Source organism: Lolium perenne, chromosome 5 (assembly GCF_019359855.2).
Source record: "Lolium perenne isolate Kyuss_39 chromosome 5, Kyuss_2.0, whole genome shotgun sequence".
NCBI classification, from domain to species: domain Eukaryota; kingdom Viridiplantae; phylum Streptophyta; class Magnoliopsida; order Poales; family Poaceae; genus Lolium; species Lolium perenne.
This window is the reverse complement of record NC_067248.2, coordinates 26729547-26743252: the sequence shown is the minus strand read 5'-3', so window position 1 is coordinate 26743252 and position 13706 is coordinate 26729547.

Below are 13706 nucleotides of genomic sequence, written 5' to 3'. Positions count from 1 at the left end.
CAAAACCTGGAGGTTGTTTCATATAAACTTCCTCTTCCAGAACACCATGAAGGAACGCGTTCTTCACATCTAGCTGCCTTAAACTCCAGCCTCGAGAGACAGATATAGATAGAACAATCCTGACTGTAGCAATTTTAACAACAGGACTAAAAGTATCCTCATAGTCAATGCGGTACCTCTGTTTAAAACCTTTTGCAACAAGCCTGGCTTTATACCTGTCTATAGTACCATCAGAATTTTTCTTGATACGATAGACCCATTTGCAACCAATGACATTGCGTTTGGAACTAGGCGGAACAAGATGCCATGCGTTGTTTGCAAGCAAAGCATTATATTCTTCTTGCATAGCATTTTTCCAGTTTGTATCTGTAAGAGCCTCAGAAATATTCTTTGGTTCTCCTGTAGATGTTAGCAAAGCATAGCGGACAGTTCCGTCGGTGTATTTTTTCGGGTTGCGAATACCTTTCTCTAGACGCGTTTGCACGCCAGTTGTAAGTGCAGGTGCAGCAGACAGCGGCACAGATGATCCTGGCGCAGGCAAATCAGCAGCAGGACCGGCTCCGGGATCGGTGCTGTCAGCCGACAGCTCATGGCTGTCCGCCACTGGCGCAGAATCCTGCGTGGAGGAAGCAGCAGAGAGAGGCGACGTGGCGAGGTCCGGTTGGTGAGAACCGGCGACAGCGACCGGCGGGTCCGCTCGGCGGGACCAGGCGATGATGGCGTTGCCAGGGAGCCCGTGGAGCACGCATCAGCAGGCGACGTGTCGGCCGTTGACAGGCGCGGACGGGAAGGACCGGGTGTGGCAGGGTCAGGGGTATGATCCGAGGGAGATTTTGGCGGGGAATCAGCCTCGGGATCGGCGCCGGCTAACGCTGTTTCTTCGTCATGTTCGGCATTGTTATTGCTTGTACTGTTTGGATTGCTGTTTTCACCATTTTCTCCAGAATTTGATGCAGTATGCAAGAGTGGCTCAGCAGCAATAACCTAGGGAGATTGAACAGCAGGTACAACTTGCAAATAATGGTCATTAGTATGCACACTCCTAGTATGTGATGATGAGGGAGGATCATCGGAGGGAAGAAGACGAATTTCTTCACGAAGGCGACGACCAGTTATGACCCACAAGTATAGGGGATCGCAACAGTCTTCGCGGGAAGTAAAACCCAATTTATTGATTCGACATAAGGGGAGACAAAAAATACTTGAAAGCCTTAACATCGGAGTTGTCAATTCAGCTGCACCTGGAAACAGACTTGCTCGCAATAGTTTATCAGTAGTAACAGTTTATAGCAGTAGCAGTAGTGAAATAACAGCAGCAGTGTAACAAAGACAGCAGTAGTGATTATAGTAAACAACAGGATTAAAATACTATTGGCCTTCCCCTCCGGTTGTCCCAATTTGTGTCACTTTGGGGCCTCGGGTTCCGGACAGCGACATGTGTATACAACTTGCAGGTAAGATCATAAAACAATGCATATCATCATGAAACAATAACATGTTCAGATCTGAGATCATGGCACTCGGGCCCTAGTGACAAGCATTAAGCATAACAAGTTGCAACAATATCATCAAAGTACCAATTACGGACACTAGGCACTATGCCCTAACAATCTTATGCTATTACATGACCAATCTCATCCAATCCCTACCATCCCCTTCAGCCTACAGCGGGGGAATTACTCACACATGGATGGGGAAACATTGCTGGTCGATGGAGAGGCGTCGGTGGTGATGATGGCGATGATCTCCTCCAATTCCCCGTCCCGGCGGAGTGCCAGAACGGAGTTTCTGGTCCCGAGACGGAGTTTCGCGATGGTGGCGGCGTACTGGATGGTTTCTGGCGACTTCGACTTCCCCCCTCGCGTTTTTAGATCGAAACCCTTAAATAGTCCAGAGGGGGGCGTCAGAAGCTGGCCGAGGCGGCCACACGCTAGGGCGGCGCGCCCCCCTACAGGCCGCGCCGGCCTGGTGTGTGGGGGCCCTGGGCCTCCCCCAGGCCTGCCCTTCTGGCTCCGTGAATCCTCTGGAAAAATAAGCCCTTCGACATAAATTCCGGGGATTTTCCTGAAAGTTGAATTTCTGCACAAAAACGAGACACCAGGGCAATTCTGCTGAAAACAGCGTTAGTCCGTGCTAGTTGCATCCAAAATACACAAATTAGAGGCAAAACAATAGCAAAAGTGTTTGGGAAAGTAGATACGTTATGGACGTATCAACTCCCCCCAAGCTTAGCTTATTGCTTGTCCTCAAGCAATTCAGTTAACAACTGAGTGCGATAAAAGAACTTTCACGAACACATTTGTTCATATGATGTAAATATTCTCATGATATGGACAAGTACTTAGGCAATTCATAATAAGATACATGCAAATAAAATCATCTAATAGCTATGTCAATCATGGAAAGGCACCAACAAATTAATAATAAGCATCATGAATCATGTCTATCAGCAGGATTGCAATGTTCATAAAAGGATATGATAAAGTGGTATCTAGCTTGCCCGTATTTGTACAGCAAAACATAAATGCTCGGGCACCTCTGAAGTTCATGGAAAGACTAGAAATAGAGATTGTCAAAGATAAAAGTATCAAAGTTATACCATAGTCAATCATATTTTGGGACAAGCATATTATACTAAGAATGACAGTTGTGCTCTCGAGAAAGTGCTCAAGGAAAGGATGGCGACTCAACATAAAAGTAAAAGATTGACCCTTCGCAGAGGGAAGCAGGGATTAACATGCGCTAGAGCTTTTCATTTTTAAAACAGGAGTAAAATTATTTTGAGAGGTGTTTGTTGTTGTCAACGAATGGTAATGGGTACACCAACTACCTCGCCAACCAGACTTTCAAGAGCGGCTCCCATGAAGGACGTTATTTCTATCAGCAAGGTAGATCATCCCTCTTCTCTTTTGTTTACACACGTACTTTAGTTTTATTATGAGTGACACTCCCCCCAACCTTTGCTTACACAAGTCATGGCTAATCGAATCCTCGGGTGCCTTCCATCAATCCCATACCATGGAGGAGTGTCTATTTGCAAAATTAAGTTGCTTACTGACGAATCAGGGCAAAACATGTGAAGAAAATTATTAATGAAGTTATTAATTGGGGCTGGGCACCCCGTTGCCAGCTCTTATTACGAAAGTCTGTCAAAAGTAAATGACAAGGTTGAAAGATAAACACCACATACTTACTCATGAGCTATAAAACATTAACACAAATTGAGGAGCATTTTGAAGGTTTAAAGGTAGCGCATGAGAATTTACTTGGAATGGTTTGAAATGCCATGCATAGGTATTTATGGTGGACACTTTGGAATAACTTGGTTTTCAGGGGTTTGGAAGCACGAGCAGCGTTCCCGCTCAGTACAAGTGAAGGCTAGCAATAGACTGAAGAGCGACAATCAAGAGAGCAGTCACTGTCATAATCATGCTTGCGGCAAAATAAATTAACGGAGGCATAAAAGTGATACAAGAACTCTGAGGCAAAGTAAATCATCGAGGCTTAATTGACTTTTGCTCAGTCATATGCATGCGTGGGCATGTGCCAAGTCGATTCAAATGAATTATTCAGAGGAGGATACCACAATGTCATACCTATTTATGAATAAAACAATGCAAGCAAACATCCATGACATGCTACTCATATTAATAAACTGGAGCTAAACATGAGAGATCATGAACTACTAGACTTTCCTAAATGACATATACCTCACATGAACCAACCAAGCATGCTCACATGGATGAGTATATGTACAAAAATGAAAACAAAAAGAGTTCATACCAGCCTCTCACCACAGTCGAATTGTAGTAGATCGTCATTATTGCCTTTCACTTGTGTAGCTTGAATAATATGAAATGAAAACCACGCTCCAGCCACCGAAGATCATTGAACTCCAAAATGAACTTTACAAAACCAAAGAACAACAGCAAATATTTTTGGTGTTTTCGAATTGGAAACAAGAACAAAAGGAAACAAGCAAACAAAGCAAAATCTTTTTGGATTTTTTTATAGCAGACCAACGATAGCAAATAAAGCAAAATAAAAGAAAGAAACCAAAATAAGCAATGGTGAAGAGAAACAACAGAAATATTTTTGGTCTTTTTGTGTTTTAGGAAAGAAACAAAGCAAAAACAAGAAAATGAAAACTAGAAGAGTCACATAAACACAAAGCAGCAGGAATTCGTCAAACTTGACAGCAGTACAGTAATCGATTTTTAATAAATTCTTCCGCTGCTCAGCTCGAAAAGTGTTCAACTAATGAAAGTTAGATAACAACATGGGGAATATTCACAAAAATTGGCTTCGAAAAATAACGTTCTGGCTGTTTTTGAGAATTTTTTTGGTATCAGTCCAGAATCTGTTTTCAGGCAGCACTTCCCCAAATATCATCTCCCTCTTATTAGAAAATCACTTAAAGAAACTAAACAAGTACACTACAAGGAAAAAGGCTATAGTTGGAGGCAGTAGGTACCGGCGCACCACCAAGGACGTGCGCCGGTGACAAGTGTTGCCGGCGCACCTCTTTTCAGCCGCGCCGGGGATGCAGGCCTTCTGCCGGCGCACCAGAGGAGCAGACGCGCCGGCGCTTTTTCCTGGCATGGCCGCGGCCGATTCGGGCCAGGCCCAAGCATCATTGCCGGCGCACCAGCCCAGGTGTGCGCCGGCAGAAAATGCACTATTGCCGGCGCACACCTGGGCTGGTGCGCCGGCAATGATGCTTGGGCCTGGCCCGGGGGTGATATAGCCGAAAGGGCTATGTGCTGCCGGCGCACCCATGCCCTGGTGCGCCGGCAGTAACCTGGGCAGTTATTTCTGCTCAACAACCCCACTCCCCCCACTACTACCACTCCACTCCTCCACACAAACCCGAGCCTTCTCCCAACCCAGCTCATTTTTGCCCATTTCTATCCCCAATTTCACCAATTTGACCAAACAAAATCATATTTTTTGAGCAAATCTTCCCTTCCTACATGCATCTCCCACATCCCCCTATGTAGATCTAGATCTAGTATTCCGCATTGACCGCTCAATCTAGATCTAGATCTAGAAAGTCGGCTTCCATACGCCGTGGTAGCGGCGCGACGTCTCGATCTTGTTAACGAGTATATCAAACCAATAGGTGATTAATGAACAAATTGAGGAATGAAATCAACGTATATTGGACATTAATTTGAAGCAAAGCTCGTGTGTGGCATATATATATATGTTGTGTTTGTGCTTGTGCTTGTGTGTGTTGGCGTTGAAAATGAGTTGCCAACGTTGCGCCGAAATGTTGATTCTTTAAGTTTCCGTTTCGGCACATTTCTGGCGCTCCTATGTCCTACCGTGTAGGAAGGTCATGCCGAAATTTTCCGTGAAAACTACCGACGGATGCATGGTTCTAATCAATTATGTAATCTTACCATGCAGGCGATAATGGTTATCGAGATGAGTGAAAGCATCGTGATGAGATATCTGAAACACGCGATCATCGACATGTATGAAAATAACCGCACAGAGGTATTGTGTCCGTGCCGGAGATGCAAACGAGGGAAATGGTTTGACCCGTATTCAGGCAAATTGCAGGGGCACCTGCTCACTAATGGTTTCATGCATGGACACACTCAATGGATGAGTGATGATGGCGCGGAGGTCAATGGGGCGACGGCAGCAGGTGGTAATAATGGCCGGCAAGAAGGAGGGCATCATGATATTGATGACGATGAAGAGCTTGTCGCACAGGACGATAACCTTGACGACGACAATAACCTTGACGACGACGAAGAGGTGCCGCTAGCTTCAGTCGTGCGGGACCCTCATCTTCAAGATCTGCTTCTCGAAAAGACGAAAGGCGCCAAGCGGAAATCAAAGCTTGAGCAACTCGAGATAGACTCGAATACTCCGTTGTACGACTCAGGTCGCGGGTTGGGGGAGTCTCGCTTGAGAGTAGCTCTCGATGTGCTGCAGATGAAGGCGAAACACGGATGGACGGACACAAGCGTCGACGACATCCTGGAATACGTGAAAGATCTCCTTCCTGCCGGGAACACGTGTCCTGGTAGTCTAGCCGAGGCCAAGAGAATCACGTGCCCTCTCGACTTACCCCACGAAAAGTATCACGCCTGCATCAACGACTGTATCATGTATCGCAAGGAGCACATGGACAAGACCAAATGTCCTGTGTGTGAAGCTGAACGGTACAAGAAAGGGAAGAAGAAAGCTCCTCGGAAAGTTGTGTGGTACTTCCCGCTCGCCCCCCGGCTTCAACGGTTCTACGCGGACCGCAAGGAAGCAAAGCTCATGCGCCGGCACGCGAAAGAAAGGAGTCGTGTTGAATGATAAAGAGCGGATTGAGCACCCAAGGCCGACGCACCCTTCGGATGCAAGCCAGTGGAAAGCATTAGACAATGAATTCGGAAGTTTTGGGACAGATCCCAGAAACATCAGGTTGGGTGCGAGCACGGACGGATTCAATCCGTTCGGAAACCAGAGCAGCACACATAGCACATGGCCCGTGTTTGTATGGATCTACAACCTCCCGCACTGGCTGTGCATGAAGAGGAAGTACATACATATGAGTATGCTAATTCAAGGGCCGACACAGCCAGGAAACGATATCAACATGTATCTTGAACTATTAAAGGAGGAGCTTGAAACGTTGTGGGCGGAGGAAGGGGTAGATACATGGGACGCCGTCGCAGAAGAATATTTCCCTTTGAGAGCCGCGTTGATCACGACGGTGCAGGACTACCTCGGATACGGTTACATTTCGTGCCAGGTGTGCCATGGACACAAGGCATGTGTCAGGTGCATGGAAGAGACGATGTTTTTGCAGCTTGGTAAGGATCCCGGCTCTTCGAAAACAGTTTACATGGGGCATCGAAGGTGGCTACAGAAGACTGACCCATGGAGAAAGCGTGGAGATCTGTTCGATGGTACAAATGAACCCCGAGGACCTCCACGTAAGAAGAGCGGCGAAGAGATCGATACATTACTGAAAGGTTGGAAGGAGTGCCCTGCGCCGGGAAAGATTCGTCAAAAGCCTGGAGAGAAGAAGAAGAAAAAGGAAACGACGCCGCTCATTGGTGTATGGAAAAGGAGGTCCGTGTTTTGGGACTTGCCGTACTGGAAAATTCTCGATACACCTCACTGCCTTGATGTCATGCATATTACAAAGAACGTGTGCGAGAGCTTGCTTGGCACTCTTCTCAACATGCCGGACCGGACCAAAGATGGGCCGAAAGCAAGACACGACCTGAAAGTTTTGGGCATCAGGGAAGAGCTTCAGATCCCGCCGGCCCAAGAGGGACAGTCGGAGGAGGAGGCGGACGGCGGTCAGAAGCGCAAAAGGATTAAGCAGCCAGACTATTACTGTCCCCCTCCTGCTTCACTTTTAGTCCGGCCGAGGTCGATCAATTTTTCAATTGCCTTCTAGGAGTCAGAGTGCCCTTCGGTTACTCCGGGCTAATAAGCAGATACATGGACCCCAAGAAACGAAACTTCAGCGGCATGAAGTCTCATGACTGTCACGTGATGATGACGCAGATTCTTCCGGTTGCAATCCGAGGTATAATGGATGACCATGTCCGTGCAACGCTGACTGGGCTCTGTAACTTCTTCGACGTCATAACTCGGAAGTCGATAAGCGTGAAGAAACTCGCAAGGCTCCAGGAAGAGATCGTGGTGATCCTATGTGAGATGGAGATGTACTTCCCGCCTGCATTCTTTGACGTGATGGTCCATCTGTTGATCCATATCATGGATGATATCGTCAGTTTAGGGCCGGCATTCTTACACAACATGATGCCGTTTGAAAGAATGAATGGGGTCATTAAAGGATACGTTCGTAACAGGTCACATCCGGATGGAAGCATCGTCCAGGGCTGGCTCACCGAAGAGTGCATCTCTTTCTGCACGAATTATCTAGACATCGAGGACCCTGTTGGTTTGCCTCAAAACAAGCACGTCCGCAGGTTCGAGGGAGTAGGCCACAAAAATGGAAGGAAGGAACTGCACGTGCACATGTCTGGTCGGGCTTCCGACTTTGACAGGGCCAACTTAGTAGCGCTACAACACATTGACTTGATCGATCCTTGGTTGAAAGAGCACAAAACCATGATAGAGAACAGTGGCAAGCCGATGATGACGGAAGCAGAAATATACAGAGAGCACAACTCCTCTTTCGCGCGCTGGTTCAAAGACCACATTGATGCTAATCCCCCACCAATGGATTCTGACAAGGATAAACTAGTATTGGCCTTGTCACATGGCCCCGCGCCCAACATCATGACTTACCAAGCGTACGATATCAACGGGTACACATTCTACACGGAAGAAAAAGACAAGAACAGTGTTTACCAGAACTCAGGGGTAACGATGGATTCCTGGACGGGTGACGGAAAGACTAGATACTACGGAAGAATCGAGGAAATCTAGGAGCTTAACTACGCTGGGGAGAAAGTGCCGATGTTCCGTATCAGATGGGCTAAGAGCGTCAGAAAAGAAGACCGGTATTTCACCACCATGTTTCTACCCGAAGCCAACAAATCAAAGTCCACGAACGCCACCGCGCAGAATGAGCCATGGGTACTGGCAGAACACGTGCACCAATACTTCTTCATAACCGACCCATCCAGGCCTAGCCGTGTTATCGTGAGGAGAGGCAAGAGGACCATCGTCGGAATGGATGGAGTCGCCAACGAGGAAGACTTCGAAGGACAAGTCGGAGACCCAATGATGGAAGAATCCGAGGACGAAGACACAACATACACCACAAGAAGAAGCAGGACCACGCTACCGAGGTCAGGTCGACCCTTCAAAAGAAGAAGTCACGACACGGGGCTAAATTATTCAACGACGAGCAAGAAAAGCAAGAAGAAAGTGAAACACTCTTCTCAATCGATGATGTAAAACTTTATTTGCAATCTATAACTCATATTTTGTGTAATTCATAACTACTCATATGGTCATGGCCAATATTTTATGTATGACTAATTAATATTGTGTTGGTCAATATTTTATGCATGCATGTATATATAACTCATATCTTCATGTTTTTACATAACTCATGCATATTGCTTTGTTATTATCTTAAAAATATAAGAACATAAATATAATAGAAAAAGCCAGAAAATAATAGAAACATAAAAGAAATAGAAAAGAAATAAAGAAAAACAAAAGAGAGTGGGAATTGCATGATTTGGCCAAGTCCCAGGTATACCCGCAGTAGTCTTACTGCCGGCACACCAGGCCTTTGGTTCGCCGGGGGAAAACTTGTCCCCGGCGAACCAAAGGCCTGGTGCGCCGGCAGTAAGACTACTGCGGGTATACCTGGGACTTAACCGCACGATCCTCTTCCTCATCCCTTCTTCCCAAATCGAGCCGAGACGACGACGTCGAACCCTAACCCGCCGTTCTGCACCGCCACATCCACTGTTCTGCACCGCCACCATCCACCTCCACCAGCCCCCACCACCTGCCCCGTACGTCGCCGCGTGGAAGGCCCGGATCCACCGCTCGCCCGCCGCTACAGAGAGGAGGAGCAGGAGCAGGGGAGCCCCAGACCTACCGCTACCCCGCCGCTACAGAGAGGAGGAGCAGGAGCAGGGGAGCCCCGGACCTGCCGCTGTCGACCCCCTACTGCTAGTCAGGTAATTTCTCCTTCTCCTCCTCCGCCCCCAATCCCACTAGGAGCATCTTATTTTTGTTCTTGCAGTAGTTGAATTCTTGCGCCGATTCTTGTATTACTCATAGCAAATTGAATTTGATGCCCTGGTTCATAGCAAATTTGATGCCCTGGTTGGCCACTAGTTCATAGAAAATGCTTGCAGTATGAATTAGTTCACCATGGTTCATAGCAAATTTGATGCACTGGTTCATAGCAAATGCTTGCAATATGAATTAGTTCACCATGGTTGAATGCTCATGTAGATGCTCACTGGTTGCAAATAAAGATGTTGAATTACACACTAGGCAGTATGTTGGTTCTTCATTAAATGAAAATGAAAATGAAAATGAAAATGGTTTTGCTAGATAAATTGGTTTAGTTAAATCTTAAACATGTTCTCAAGAATTTGGTTTATGATGAAAATAGAAACTAGACACTTAGGCAGTATGTTGGTTCTTCATTTAAATCCCTACTGCCAAGAATTGGTTGATATATAAAATTCATTTAGTGATATGCAAAAATTCATAGGTTAATTTGTTCTCTGGTTTGAAAAAGGAAAATGAATGCTAGCAGTATGTTAGTTCTTGATTAAATGCATTCTCTGGTTTGCTAGGTAAAGAAGCAGCAGGTTTAGCTCACCAAACCATTTATAAAATGCCCAGAAAATGCTAGCATCTTGACTGGTGTTCTCTGGTTTAAAAATGCTAGCATTTTGGTTATGGTACTGCCAATTCATATAAAGTTCATAGGAGAAAAGAATGCTACTGCATTTATTCTCTGGTTTAATAATGGTTCATGCTATATATATGAAATGCTCTCTGTAATTTTTCAACTAGAAATAAAATGATGCAGTAGCTTTAAATGATATAGCAATAAAGTTGAAAATGAACTTTATATATGTTGGTTTAGTTGGTTTAGATGAAATGCAAATGAAGTAGCTAGCTACTTTATGCTACTTTATGCTACTGTAAGTGCTATCAAATGCTAAGTGCTACTGTAAGTGCTATCAAATGAATTTTGATGTTCACTAGCAGTAGGTTTACTTAATTTAAAAAGAACAAGTGCTAGCAGTAGGTTTAGTTCATAAAAAGAACAAGTGCTGTTGAAAAAAGAAAATAAAATGCATGCTACTGAATTTATGAATTAAGTAGAACCAGATGCTACTGAAATGCATGCTACTGGCAATGAAACTTATCATAGCTATGACATTATGAATTAAGTAGAACCAGATGCAGTAAATTGCATTTAGTTGATTTATGTTGGTTTACACATTCTTGATTCTTGCCATAAATTGCTACTGCTTCAAAATGCTGGATCAAAATGTCTATAAGACAGGTTCATTTAGTTGATTTATAATTGGAGCTTTCTGATAATCCACAAATGAAAACTGGTGCTATGTTCCTTATCTGTTTGGCAATCGTTTTAATTATGTAGCCAGAGAGTAGCATGGTGTTGATGTAAAATGGTTATGGTGTAAAATGCAGGGCTAGCATGATAAAATTATAAGTGGGTACAAGCTCTGTTTGTAAAATGTAAAATGTAAAATTATAAGTGGGTACAAGCTCTGTTTGTAAAATGCAGGGCTAGCATGGTGTTGATGTAAAATGGTTATGGTGATAAAATGCAGGGCACTGTTTTAATTATGTAGCCAGAGAGTAGCATGATGAAATTCTGTTGTTGTCTGAGTGTGAGAATTTGATTTACATTCATGTACTGTAATGCTAAGTGCTACTGTAATGCTACTGTAGTGCTATTACTGATGGTTATTGTGAAATAAAAATGAAAATGAAGCTGCTCCCCTACTGTAATGGTCAAGTTATATTGTCTCTCGTTTATGGTGATGGTTATGGTGTTCATGGCTATATATATGTGAATTGCATTTCTGTTACACAGGGATTGAGTTGCTATTGAGTGCCGGAATGTCGATTCATTTCCGTTCCGGCAATTCTAGCACTCGGCATGACCAATTTTTAGCAAAGGTCATGCCGAATTTTTCCGTGAATTCTAACTCTTTTTCATCTTCTATTAGTGCAAGCCACCATGTCGTCTCAAGAAGAGTTAGAGGAGCACTACAATAGGCACTTCTTTAGGACGGAGGAGGATGCCGAGGCCGCTGGTGTTGGCGGCGACGAGGACCATGAGATGGAGGATGCCGCTGGGGGTAGTGCCGACGAGCCGAGCGGCAACGAGGCAAGCGCCGCCGCCGGGGGTAGTACCTACGAGCCTAGCGGCGATGAGGCAACCGGCGCCGCCGGGGGTGGCGGCGAGACAAGCGGCGACGATCCTAGCGGTGCCACCGGGAGTAGTGGCACCGGGACAAGTGGAGCCAAGAGGCCGCGGAAGGCAAGGCGCCAAAACACGGTCGGCACCGGCAGAGACACAGTCAAAGAGGTGGACCACGCCAGTGGTTTGCCGGTGGAGCCTAAGGATATTGCCAAGGGGTACGGCAACCAACTGGCATGTATCCTCCGAGAGGTCGTCAATCTCAACGAGACGGACCTCCGAGCTGAGAGCAAAGCGCCTTTGCGAGCCCAGCTCATTGCGAGGTTGCACGCACGATACAAGTTCCTAGGCGACTACGCCTCCAGTCATCAAACCAACAACATTGTGAACTGATACGTCTCCGACGTATCGATAATTTCTTATGTTCCATGCCACATTATTGATGTTATCTACATGTTTTATGCACACTTTATGTCATATTCGTGCATTTTCTGGAACTAACCTATTAACAAGATGCCGAAGTGCCGATTCTGTTTTCTGCTGTGTTTGGTTTCTGACATCCTAGTGAGGCAATCTTCTCGGCGTTGGACGAAATCAAAGCCCAGGGGCCTATTTTCTCACGAAGCTTCCAGAAGTCCGAAGGAGAGACGAAGAGGGGCCACGGAGGGGCCACACCCTAGGGCGGCGCGGCCCCCCCTTGGCCGCGCGGCCCTGTGGTGTGGGGCCCCCGTGCCGCCTCTTGACCTGCCCTTCCGCCTATAAAAAGTCTCCGTGACGAAACCCCCAGTACCGAGAACCACTATACGGAAAACCTTCCAGAGACGCCGCCGCCGCCGATCCCATCTCGGGGGATCCAGGAGATCGCCTCCGGCACCCTGCCGGAGAGGGGAATCATCTCCCGGAGGACTCTATGCCGCCATGGTCGCCTCCGGTGTGATGTGTGAGTAGTCTACCCCTGGACTATGGGTCCATAGCAGTAGCTAGATGGTTGTCTTCTCCCCATTGTGCTATCATTGTCGGATCTTGTGAGCTGCCTAACATGATCAAGATCATCTATCTGTAATTCTATATGTTGCGTTTGTTGGGATCCGATGAATAGAGAATACTTGTTATGTTGATTATCAAAGTTATGCTATGTGTTGTTTATGATCTTGCATGCTCTCCGTTACTAGTAGATGCTCTGGCCAAGTAGATGCTTGTAACTCCAAGAGGGAGTACTTATGCTCGATAGTGGGTTCATGCCTGCATTGACACCGGGACAAAGGACAGAAAGTTCTAAGGTTGTGTTGTGCTGTTGCCACTAGGGATAAAACATTAGTGCTATGTTCAAGGATGTAGTCACTAGTTACATTACGCACCATACTTAATGCAATTGTCTGTTGTTTGCAACTTAATACTGGAGGGGGTTCGGATGATAACCTGAAGGTGGACTTTTTAGGCATAGATGCAGTTGGATGACGGTCTATGTACTTTGTCGTAATGCCCAATTAAATCTCACTATACTCATCATGATATGTATGTGCATGGTCATGCTCTCTTTATTTGTCAATTGCCCAACTGTAATTTGTTCACCCAACATGCTGTTTGTCTTATGGGAGAGACACCTCTAGTGAACTGTGGACCCCGGTCCAATTCTCTTTACTGAAATACAATCTACTGCAATACTTGTTCTACTGTTTTCTGCAAACAATCATCTTCCACACAATATGGTTAACTCTTTGTTACAGCAAGTCGGTGAGATTGACAACCTCACTGTTTCGTTGGGGCAAAGTACTTTGGTTGTGTTGTGCAGGTTCCACGTTGGCGCCGGAATCCCTGGTGTTGCGCCGCACTA